Below are 13,737 nucleotides of genomic sequence, written 5' to 3' on the forward strand. Positions count from 1 at the left end.
TTGACTAATCACACATTTTGATATCCAGGCCACCCTTGATTCTGAGTATCAGATCCTCATCTCCAACTATTGGACATTGCTACTTGAATACCACAAAAGCATTTCAAACTCATTAAGTCCCAAATGGAACTCCTCATTTATCCCCATCCGTTTATGGCCCTGTAAGTAGAATTACTCTTCTCCCATTGTCCAAGTCTCCAACTCAATCACCGAGGCCTATTATTTCTGACTCTGAAGTCAGGCCACCTTTACCTCACACTTGGATTCCTTCTATAGCTAGCCAAGTGGTACTTCACCACTTTTTCACCAAACCAGTCTCTTTACTGTAACCAGAGTATGTTTTTAAGCACACATTTGATGCTCTGGAGCTCCAATGACTCCCCCATTACCCTGTGGATGGTGTACAGGCTCCTGGATATGTTTATAAAACCCTGTGCCACTCATGAGCTATTCCTTGCTTATGGCTCCAGCTGATTAATTATTCTACAATTTATTTTACCCCTCCTTCCACCTACATTTAACATTAGACAACATTCAAAGTACTTTCATATACATATATGATTATAATCAATGCAATGGTTTTTATTTTTCCTTACCTAAAGATTTTTGGAAACCAATGATATGTATTATATAAAATTATTATCAGGCAATGAAATAGTATCTGTGATATCAGTCATATTAGTGAACTATTTCAAGCTTCAGTTTCCTTGTATGTAAAATGGAGATGATATTACTACATACTTTTCTAGAATTGCTATTTGGATTGCATGGGATAATGCTAGTTAAGTGTTTAAGACAGTCAGTTCCATGAGGTTATTATAGTTGTTGATGTTAGGTATAAATCCTTTAAACTACTTACCTAATGTATAATACTATCTATAACAGCTCATACTCAGATCTGATGTCTCCTCACACACTGAAGTATGCCTTATCTATTATTCCCTATCCTGGCCAATCTTGCACCCCAAAGAGGCAATAGTAATTTCTTCCTCTTTGGGTATTCTCCCAGATAGAATTCATTCTTACCTTCCTCCTACTTGCTAATTGAAATTCCACTTATCTTCTCATGTAGGTGAGTTAGTTTAAGTTCCTCCTTCTCCATGAAGCCTTCTCAGATGTCTATTATTCTTTTGGATTTTTTTTTGTTCTCACAGCTCTTCTGATCATTACTGCCATAATACATACACTGTCTTAGTTCCTAAATTACTTCACATGCATAAAAACTAAGCCTCTTCAGCTCTCTCAGCAGCATCTTGTGCATAGCTGAGTACACAGTTGAATTGAATTTCAGAATGGCCTCTACAGTGCATTATACTTTTCCTACCCACCTCCATATCTTCAGCAGATGTTTCCAATGGCTATTTCTGGATCCTTATTTTAAATGTTACTAGTTAGTGATAATATTGCAAAACATATTTTAAGCACTCAAAAAAATGACAAATGACACATTGAAGTGTGCTGGTTTTCTTTTACTTGAAATTGAAAAATCTAGATTATGCAGTTTATTCCAAAACAAAAATTGCATACTGCTTCATGAATCTTCCCCTTTTTGGATGTTTTCTAGGTTTGTCATTACTTTCCATTTTCAAAACGTTTACTCTACCTGGAATCGTTTTACAATTGTCACTCTCAGAGAAGGACAGATTTTTTACTATCTTATGAGGATGACAAATGCAAGTATGTAGCATAATGTAATTTCATTAAACACAGTAAATGTTCACTATCTCTCTTCTGTGCCTCTTGCTGTGGTAGATGGATACTCTTACCAAGGGAGAAAAGAAGATAGGGCTCTTGAGGTGATGGAATGTGAGAGAAAAATTCTCCTGCACTATTTTCTCTTAAAATTCTGGCTTTAGATAGTAAATCACATCTCCACTGTGGAATGCGGGCACCCTTTACATTCTCTCTTTCTACACAAGTCGGACATTATAAATTTCTTATCACTCTGTCTAAACTTCTTCATCCTCATATTCACCATTAAGAATTCTCTCCAGAAAATTGGTGTATAGGTAGTATTTTGCTTTGCATCACAACCAGAAATCTAATAAAGTGGGTCCTAAAAATCATGCAGATATTTACTTGAATATACACATTCTTCTCTTGCTTCTTGCAAGGATTGTTTATGGTTGGTTTCAAAAAAGATTTGGGACTTGTGATGCTGTGGACTAAGAGCATTTTTCATTTTATGCCTCCATCCTTTATGTGGAAAGAATTGATGTCTTTGAAAATAAAAAAAAGGAGATGAGCATTTTTGGTGTGGGTTTTATATTATGCAGTTCTAGATTATGTACTACGTCCAAAATGACAAGAAGTTGCTTTGAAAGCCCACTTCCATAAAGTACCTTGAACAGGTGTGTGTGTGTGTGTGTGTGTGTGTGTGTGTGTGTGTGTTGAGGGGGTGTCAGTATGGAGACAGGGAACAGCTATGACTCTACTTTCCACCCAACAGTAGGTAAAGCAATGTAATTTTATTTTGATGTTCTCTTATATATTGACTCTCTTGTAAGATTGTCAAAGAGAAGAATTCTGCAGCAAATGGTTTGAAAAGAACAAATTTAAGAAGAATAATTTCAATTGATCAAAACAGCATGGGATGTGTTGACTGTGAGTTAGCATACTTTTGATAGCCGTTTCCTAAAAGGAATTTGCATTCTGAATTTTTCAGACTGAACTACTTAAAATGTGGACTAAGTCTGTTATTCCTGTGGGCATTTCCTCTGTAGTTGGTATAGTGATTACTCTGTCACTTCTTTAATTTCTACCTTTTAATGAGGACATGCAAGTGTGCCTATGGAATTTTCATATTAATGTCAGAGTGATTTAAGAATGGACCATATTAAAACAGGGAAAAAAAACCCTTCTTTTCCAGATTCAGCCTTCTCTTTAATTCTGTAACTAGTGACAGAACTGAAAGCTACTTGATAGGGAGATTCAGCTTCTCCTCCAGGCATCTCTGGGGGCTTTGGGATAGAACCAAGCATAGCTGTGTTTAAATCAGTGTGTCCATTTCTGGGCAACCCAGCTTAATTGGAAGCACTGACCCTAGGCCATTTCCTTGGGTAGGAATGATGAAGTCAGGGCTTCCAATAATTGCATCTGATTACTGCTTCCAGTTTGAAGATACAGAATGAAGCAAAATGAATAAGCATCTCTGTCCCATGTGAGGTTATTCAAGGGCAGAAATTATGGCGGAAGGGATCTGTGCTTTGGTTTGAGATTCCTCTTTAATTTCTTTTAAATAAGACAGCTGAAATTTTTGATTTTCAGTGTAGGAAATCATATTTAGCATTTTTGTTATAGTAATCCTATGCACAAACAATGCAATGGGCAGAAGCTGCCTAAGTATGGGTCTTCAGGCCATCGAAATTCCCTTCTTCTTGTCATTGGTAAGGGTTACTCAATATTCTACATAAGAAGATCTCAGATGAATTGTAGAGTTCAAGACTTATGACTGCAATGTTCAAGTATGTATGTGTTCCATTTGTATTAAAATACTCTTTAATATTCCAAGCGAAAACAACAATAAACTTGGCTTAGGTTTAAATTATTTTCATGGAAGTTTGATCCTTGTATCCAATAGAGTTAATAGTATCCTATTAGCAAAGAGTGAATTGTATTTAAACAATAATTGCAGACAAATGACATGTAAATCAATATATGAAAAGGCATCAAGCTGCATACACTATTGATTTTCTGCCATGTTCTTCTCTTGGTTAGTGTTCGGAAAATATGATTTACAGTGAGGTTTTAATGAATCACATTCTTTGGATGCGATAAAGTTTTATGGAAGTCAAAAAGGTTTAATTCTAGTAGCACTAAGCAACTTTAAGAACGTGAATATGAAATTACCACAAAAATGAATTGGTTCAAGGGAACTGATGGAAGATGCACGTGTAAGTAGTTTATAAATACTCTCTGTGAATGTGGAAACAATTTCTGATTTTTACAAAGTGATGCGTGTTTTATATGAGTGAAGGGAGACAGTTTCGTTTTTTTTTTTTTTTTAAGATTAAGTATAAAACAGGGAAAGTGCTGCGACATAGACAAGTCTTGGTGTAGATGCACCAACTTGCATGGAATGAGGGGTGATAATAGAGGGAAAGTAGTTGTCAGGGCTACATATCAACAGAATTAAGTGTGATATATGTGATCATCTGAATTCATAAACTAATTTATGGAATTCTTGGTGTAATGAATCTTCCTGTCTAATCAAGCTTAAAGACTGAGGTTTATGCTAATTTGACTGGTGGGAGAACATAATATCAAGTGCAGATGAAGAAACTGAACTGCTGAATCATGCTTTACCACCAGAAATTAGCAGAAATCTTGTGAAGTTCTCAGGCATTGAATTTCTCTATCTGAATAGTTTCTACCACAATCTCAAGGTCAAGAAGACCCCAACTGCTATATGGGTTAAGTAGAGATGAATTGAAACAGGTTGATACTCACTCTGTTATAAAAACTACAGACAATAATGTCTTACAACATAAAAAAAATAAATTTTATTTGAGGTGTACATATGAATGTTGTAAACAAAGCTATATAGTCTATATACATAAGAGTACAAGAAGATGATTAATATTGACCTACCATATTTACCAACATTTAGTTGGTCTGGTCTATCTGATAATAGTTCTGGTAATTACATGTAAAGAGTGCTGATTTTGATCACTTGCCTCAAGGTAAAAATCAGACTAGAGCTAAAATTAATTTAGATTTCTTTATTCTGTAAAGTGATAGACTGATTTTATGATAACGTGCCTTTAGGTGACCTTCATTACATTGACTGTAACATAAATTGTTTTTCTTTAAATGACTTTTAAATGTTTCTATATGTGTGTAGTACAATATCATGTATTAATACTAAGAGAAAGAAAAGTAAGCTGTACTAATTAAAGGCATTTATTATAAAGCAATAAAAAAGTGGCCTTTTAAATCAAGCATAAGGTAAAGATGTCCTCAAATCAACTACTGGGTATCCTGGAAAATAAGATTAAAAAAAAAGAAAGTGAAAAAGAAGGCACAAAGTATTCCTTATTTGCAGATTATATGATAATCCACATAGCAACTCCAAGAGATTTACAGATCAACTTTAGCATCGGGGAGTTCAACAAGGTTGCAAGAAACGAGATATATTTACGAAAGTCATCAGTGTTCCTATAAACCAGAAATAACTGATTAGAAAAAAAATAACCACCAAGAAAAAAAAGAGTAAAAAGTAGGAAGGATTATATCTAACAAAATATGTACAAGAACCTTATGGAGCAAATTATAAAGCACGTTGAGAACGTAAAAGTAAAACTCTTTAAATCAATACTTCAAAGTGATTTCAGTCAAAACTACAATTGGATTTTTTGCAAAGCATAACCAATTTTAAAGTTCATGTGAAAGAACACAGTGGAGTGCATGCATGTCTCCCTATTTATTTCAGTAAATATAGCTCAAAATACTGGAAATGATACACAAAAACATTAAATTTTTTTCTTTTACGTTTATTCACTTTTGAGAGACAGACAGAGAACATGAGCAGGAAAGGGGCAGAGACAGAAGGAGACACAGAATCTGAAGCAGGTGCCAGGCTGTGAGCTGTCAGCATAGAGCCCGACGCGGGGCTCGAACTCACGAACCGCGAGATCATCACCTGAGCCGGAGTCGGACGCTCAACCAACTGAGCCACCCAGGTGCCCCCAAAACACACGTGTAAAAACTCTGAAAGTAGAGAAGAAGATAAGTAGCTTGGAACTTGGGACTTGATGAACCATATGGTAGTGTGTTTCTGAAGTTTTCTTTTTCCCTAATATAACTTAGACAGGGTGATGAAGAAGCTTTCAACCTAGAAATGCCAATGGCTACAGACAGATTTTTAAAAAGCCCTATAAAAATTCTGCTCTCTCTAGCTAAGGAGTATGAAAAGGGCAGCCTAGCAGTGCAGAAGACTTTTAGACAGTAACTCCCCTATGCAGATAAACATCCCAGAAAAAAAACTGTGGTCCTCCTCCCACTCCTATAAGCCAGCAGAAAAGTAAAAACTAAAAGACTGCCAAGTTTGTGTAACAACCAGATAAAACTCTCATCTGATATTGATGAGAGTGTAAGTTAACTATGTTAAATAGTAATTTTGAAATATTTACTAAAGCTGAAGATGGACATACACATTCACATGGTAATTCTACTTGAAAGTATATTCCTAGTCAATAACTAATATGTATGCATAAGAAGACAAGTAGAAGAATATTCTAGTACTGTTGGTGTGGTGGTTAGTTTATGTGTCAAATTGACCATATGGTGCCTGGATAGTTTACTAAATATCATTTCTGGGTGTGGTCTGTGAGGGTGTTTCAGAATGAGATTAGCCTTTGCATCAGTTGATTGAGTAAAGCAACTAATTCTCCCTATTGTAGGAGGGCATATCATCCAATCTATTGAGTGCTTGAATTAAGCAAAAAGGCTAGAAAGGGGGAATTCACATTCTCTCTGCATCTTTGAGCTAGGACATTAGTGTCTCCTTTCCTTGGGCTGGGACTTAAACTAGAACCATGTGTGTATTTGTGTGTATGAAATGTATGTATGTGTGTTTATGTGTGTATATCTAGAAGATCAATCCTGCTATAGGATGGATGGATGGATGGATGGATGGATGGATAGATACACACACACTATTAATTCTGTTTCTCTGGAGGACGATGACTAAAAAAAATTTGTATTAAAAATTGTTGTTTTTTTTTTTGAGAGAGAGAAAGAGACAGAGTGTAAGTGTGGAAGGGGCAGAGGGAGAGGGAGACACAGAATCCAAAGCAGGCTCCAGGCTCCAAACTGTTAGCACAGAGCCTGGCCTGGGACTTGAATTCATTAACTGTGAGATCATGACCTGAGCTAGAGTCAGATGCTTAACCAATTGAGCCACCTAGTCACCACAAAAATTTGTATTTTTTTAAAAGGAAGATGTAAATATATCAATGCTTATCAACGGAAAAAAAATACATGTATAAAATACTTACACAAGGGAATATATAATATACCTATTATAATAAACTAGAACTACCCAGATGCATGTCCCAAAACAACATCGAGTAAAAAAGGTGAATGTAAACGCAGTATAATATTATGTATGTAACACACAAAATTTATATATATTTTTAAAAATTCTTTTTTAATGTTTATTTTTGAGAAAGAGATAGAGTGTGAGTGGGGGAGGGGTAGAGAGAGAAGGAGACCCAGAATCTGAAGCAGGCTCTGGGCTCTGAGTTGTCAGCACAGAGTCCGACACGGGACTCAAACTCATGAATCGTGAGATCATGACCTGAGCTGAAGGCAGGCACTCAACTGACTGAGCCACCTAGGTGCCCCTAAAATCTATATCCTTTTATGCATATATACCTACATATAAGTTTATGTATATGACTGCATTTATTATGACATATATAACAACAACAAAAATAAATTAGGAAGCAGTAAAAAAGAATATTATTGAGGAGTATTATTCAGAGGTCTTTACTTAGATCTGCAATGTTTTCTTTCTTTAAAAATAGTCTAACATAGAATTGCTGACCATATGAATAATGGACTACTTGCTACATAAGGCTCTTCCAAAACAGGGACAATGAAAAGCCTGGACATGGTGCAAAAAGAAAATTTTGAAGGCCATGAGTAGTGAATAGAGAAGATAGACACTGATGGAGGAAGTGTACGTGGTATAGGGGAGTTGAGAAACTAAAAAAAATTTTCTACTCTTTATAGTTTTAAGGTGGAACTAAGCACAGTGAGTGTAATGGACAGTGGCAGGACCCTGGTGGAAACTATGACAAATGAAGGGGGTGACAGAATTCCAGAAGGGGAACTAGGGAGATCACCAATTCTATTTTATGCACATCTCTATCTGACTCCCATGTCAGCAATTTGTGAAATAGATACAAAGAATTGCAGCTAAAAACAAAAGACCTCAGCTGAAACCAGAATTGTTGCCCATGAAATAGTGTGAATAGTTCAAGTCCAGCCAATATAATTTTTGGAAAAAAATAAAACTAAACTCATAAAAGAAAAATAACAGAATCCAGAATCTCTACCTCTTAACATACATAATGTCCAGGTTATAAACCAAAAGTACACAACATACAAAGAAGCAAAACAAAAAACAAAAGAAAACATACTCTCAAGAGATAATAAACCAAACCAAATTTAACCCTGAGATGAACCAGATATTAAAAAGAACAAGCAAAGATCTTAAAGCAGCTTTTATAATTGTCTTAAGTGAAATATGAGAAAATATGCTCATTGTGAAAGAAAAATAAAGAAAAACCCTATCAAACAAATAAAAATCTTATCTGAAATTGAAGAAAATTTACTGGATGAACAGCCAAATGGAGATGACAAAGAAAAAGTACTTGAATCTGAAGATAGAATAGTAGAAATTATCCAAGATGAGGAACAGAAAAAACAAAATTAAAAAACATGAAGCTGAAAGCTATTAGATAATGTCAAATATTTCAATAGGTGTATAACTGAAATATAGGAGAGAGAAAGATTGATTCTAGCAGAACAAATATTTGAAGACTAATGGTTTAATGTTTTCCAGAGTTAATGGGGAAAAAAGTACTGATAAAAGATGCTTAACAAATATCAAGGAAAATAAACACAAATGGTGTATGCTTTATGCTGAGGCAAATATAATGAAACTGCTGAAAGCTAAAATTAAAGACCATACATTGAGAGCAGCAAAAGCAAACAACAAATAAGCAAAACTATTATAAGCAAGGAAGCAAACAAACAAAAATCCCCAAGGACACTGCATGAGGGAGATCAACGAGTCAACTAATGCCTGGCTTCCATCAGAAGCCATGGAAGCCAGGAGGGAGTGGAATATCCTTGAAGCACTTTGAATATATCAGCCCACTGACTTCTGGCATTCAAAGGTTTGGATGAGAAATCTGCTAATCTTGTTAAGGATCCCTTTATTTGTGACAAGTCCCTTCTCTTCCACTGCTTATAAGAGTTCTCCTTTGTCTTTCCAGTTTGATTATACTGTGTTTTGGTGTAGGTCTCTGAGATCATTTTACTTAGAGTTTCTTGAGTTTCTTGAATATTCATGCCATTCATCATATCGGGGGAGTTTTCAGTCATTATTTCTCTAAATAGTGTCTCTGCTCCTTCCCCTCTCTCTTCTCCTTCTGGGTCTATCACAATGTATATGTTGATGTGCCTGATGGTGTCCCACTGGTCCCTTCGGCTCTGTTAACATTTCTTCATTACTTTTTGTTTATGTTCCTCAATCATGATGATTTCTATTGCTCTTTCAGTTCATCAATTCTTTATTCTGCTTGATCTAATCTGTCATTTAGTTTCTGTGGTAACAATTTTCATTTCAGTTATTGTGTTTTTTTTTTCCTTTCCAGAGTATCTTTTTGGTTTCTTCATACATTTTCTACCTCTTCACTGATGGTTCCATTTTGTTCATACATTATTCTTGACTTTCTCCATAATTTCCTTTAGTTCTTGGAGCATCTTTAAAGCAGTTGAATGGTGGGTCTACCATCAGGTCTTTTTCAGGAACAATTCCTGTTGACTTATTTTGTTCCCTTTGAATGGGCCATATATTTTTTTTCTTTGTATTAGTTGTGACTTTTTTTGTTAAAACCTAGGCATTTGAATGTAATAAATTATGTGTTTAACTACATTGATAATATTCTACCCCTTCCCCAGGGTTTGCCATTTTGGGGAGATTTTTTTGGTTTATTGTTTGTCCTCTTCCTTTCTTTCTTTCTTTCCTTCCTTCCTTCCTTCCTTTCTTACTTCCTTCTTCCCTTCTTTCTTCCCTCCCTCCCTCCCTCCTTTCATTCCTTATTGTTGTGGACTATCTCTAAGCCAAGGAAAAGTATGAGTTATAAATTTAATGTCTTCTTAAGTCTTCCATGAGCCTGCATCTATCTGTGGGCATGCATGATGGCTTTCCAAATTTCTCAGTATATGAACTTGCTTTTATTTTTTTTTTTTTTTTTTTTCAACGTTTTTTATTTATTTCTGGGACAGAGAGAGACAGAGCATGAACGGGGGAGGGGCAGAGAGAGAGGGAGACACAGAGTCGGAAACAGGCTCCAGGCTCCGAGCCATCAGCCCAGAGCCTGACGCGGGGCTCGAACTCACGGACCGCGAGATCGTGACCTGGCTGAAGTCGGACGCTTAACCGACTGCGCCATCCAGGCGCCCCTGAACTTGCTTTTAAATGTCCTGGTCTTTAGTGTCTGGCTCCCAAAAGGGATGGATACACACACACACACACACACATATAGAAAATGGAGGAAAGAGCATAGACCCTTTAAATTTCCTGGAATTCACTTCCAACAATGTGTGGAGGTGCAACAACAGTGGCTGCCTAAACCTCAGATCAGAAGCAGCAATGAGCGATCAGAGAACACATATCTAATATTTAAAGGAAAAGTCCTATTTGTCCATGTTGGCACCCCAAAGCCATATACAGACTGCTCCTAGAATTCATGCATAGCTCTCTGCCAAGGGGCTGTGGTCTGGGGGATGGGTAGCTACTAGGATGCTAAGAGCGGAAATCGACTGAAATTAACTAGAGTTTACCATCTAAGCCTTTCTCAGTTAAATTGTAAGCCTTCAACAAAGGTTTAGAACAGAGTTCTAAACTAGTTACATCAGACTGATTCTGTTTGTACAGTTATTGTCTAGATGGGGAGACAGACACATTCCTGGTGTTTCCTACTCTGTCATTTTCCCACAATCCTTATGTTGTCATGTTTTCTTATCCAGATATTGAATTGGCCTCATAAAAGCCCTGATTCCAAAATAGAATGAGTAAAATCATAGACAAGGAAATTCTGATAACTTAGGTCTGTAAACAGATTTCATCTTCCCTCATCCTCAGAAGAGAGGAGCATTTAAGCCTACCTTGTTGGGATTGGATTTGAACACTTTTTTTTCCCTACCCTCATTCAGTGATAACAGCTTGTCGTTAAAGGGGTTTGAGTTGTGCCTTTAAGGTATTGTTAGGACATTTGGTAAAAACTTAGTTGATAAATTCAATGGCATAAAGATAATAATGCTTTGGGAAACATCAAAAGTTTAAAAAAAGAAAATGAACAGGTGGGGTCAAATATTCCATTACATGGTTGCTCTTTCTTTTTCCTTTCAGTCATAGATAGGTTCTTTCAAAAATATATATACACACACCGAAGAAACAGGCAAACTTTGAATGTGTGTAAATTTTATGTATTTGTCTAGCCATCCATAGTATTTTGGATTTTTTATTCTGTTGTATATACAGTAATATGAATTTGAGACATAGTCTAAGATATTAATTGAACATAGGCAGAGTAATCTACAATACCTAAAATAATTACTAAACTTGTAATACATATTAAAAGGGACAAATGAATGAATGATCCAGTTTTGTAGCTTTTGATGTTAAATAAATATTTGTTTTGAACTTAAGGAGCATCATTTCAACATCCTTTGTGTGATTTGGCTACTATGGTAATCTGGAAGGCTGGTCAAAGAACAATGTGTGCGTCATGAACAAAAGAATGAGAAAGAGAAAGATCAAATCGAATTGAAAAAAGGCAAATGCAAGGAAAAAAAACCCAATCACATTTTGTCCACACTGTTTTCCAATATCCCTCTTTTTTATTAATAAAATAGATCATGAAGAGCAACATATATAAATGCCTGTGACATATCTAAATGCCATAAGATAGTCAAAGAAAAACTAAAATGCCAAGGCATCTATATAGATTTTTAAGTAATCTTGATTACTATCAGAAAAGCCACATGTTGGGGCGCCTGGGTGGCGCAGTCGGTTAAGCGTCCGACTTCAGCCAGGTCACGATCTCGTGGTCCGTGAGTTCGAGCCCCGCGTCAGGCTCTGGGCTGATGGCTCGGAGCCTGGAGCCTGTTTCCGATTCTGTGTCTCCCTCTCTCCCTGCCCCTCCCCCGTTCATGCTCTGTCTCTCTCTGTCCCAAAAATAAATAAAAAAAACAAAAAACAAAAAACAAAAAAAACGTTGAATATTTAGGAAAAAAAAAAAAAAAAGAAAAGCCACATGTTATTTTCACATATTCTTCAAGGTCACTGTGTTAATTACATTCAACCTGGTGTATCATTGTAATAAAATGCTAAACTTGTACATTTTTACTCCTAAATCATCAATGTGGAAGAATTTTCTGAGAATATGTAAAGGGGATTTAACCAATGTGGTTTTTAATTTTTTTTAATGTTTATTTTTGAGAGAGTGAGTGAGAGAGAGAGAGCATAAGTTGATAAAGGGCAAAGAGAGAGGGAGACAGGATCTGAATCAGTCTCTGGCTGATAGTGGAAAGCCTGACACTGGGCTCAAACTAACGAACTGTGAGATCATGACCTGAGCTGAAGTCGGGTGCCCAACTGACTGAGCGACCAAAAATTTCTGTTTCTTCTGACAGGTATGATTTAGGCTTGAACTTTTTTCAATTTCTTTACATTGGAGTGAGTTCACCATCATGTGGGAAAAATCCACCTGACTGTGACTATAAATGTCAAGCAGGACAACTCAACCACTTTCTCTGTGGAATAATGTTGCTCTCTTCTTTCCTTCAGGTCAAGGCTTTCTATAAATTTATGTGTAAATAGCTTTGTATTTTATGTCCTTCCCTTGTTTTCTGAGTTTTCTCAAAAAATGTTTTGTCAGTCAACCATGAAGTCACAGTCGAGAGAATTTTTCACCATGGATAAGATTAAATGTCCTGTCCACAGAGACATATCATTGGGAATCTGGGAATCTCACTGTGGTTTAGAGAACATAAAATTAGAATTGTAGTAGTTATCTGGAAACCTGGTTACTTGACTACAGCCACACTGATTTTTCAGTTTCTCTTAACAGCAAAGTTCTCCCTTATCTTAGGGTACCAGCACACGTGGTTACCTGTGCTTTTGCCCTCAGAACTTCTCATGGCATTCCTTCCCCTTCAGCCTTTAGGGCTCAAATGAACTCTTGGCACATTAAGGAAATTTTTCTGACTAGCTTATCTAAAGTAAATTCCGTGTTGCTTTTTATTAGACTCCTAGTTATTTCCTTTATAGTTCTTACAACACTCTACCTGTTGCGCTTGTTGAATTATTTTTGTTTTCTTTCTTTCTTTTTTAATGTTAATTTTTGAGAGAGAGACAGAGCACAAAGTAGGTTCCAGGCTCTGACCAACACGGGGCTTGAACTCACAAACCAGGAGATCATGACTTGAGTCAAAGTCGGACACTTGACCAACTGAGCCACACAACTTCCCCAAATTATTTTTGTTTTCTGTTTTTTTTTTTTTTGTGGTCTTTTATACAAGAATGCCAGTTACATCAGATTAGGACCATAACTAATCAGTTTATTTTTTTTCATTCACCAGAGCTTGTGCAGTTCCATGCATACAGTAAACTATAAATGAATCTTAAGAAATTAGTAAGTAAGGTGAAAATAAATGCAATCAGTTCATTATTTAGAGAGGCAACAAGTAGTAGGTAAAATAGATTCATTTTTATTTGTTCAGCTAGATTTACATATTTACATGAGTCAGAACAGAGTAAGTTATACTGCAGTAAAAACCAACTCTATAGCATTAATCTCAATGACTTAAAGTGAAAAGTTTATGCCTTTCTCATGTGAAATCCTTCTGGTCTAGGAAACTGTGCATGCACTTGCCCTCTTTAAACACATGTAGCATTGAACATCCATATCAACAATGCTTACATGATTGCAGTGG

The sequence above is a fragment of the Neofelis nebulosa genome, chromosome 1 (assembly GCF_028018385.1).
Source record: "Neofelis nebulosa isolate mNeoNeb1 chromosome 1, mNeoNeb1.pri, whole genome shotgun sequence".
NCBI lineage: Eukaryota > Metazoa > Chordata > Mammalia > Carnivora > Felidae > Neofelis > Neofelis nebulosa.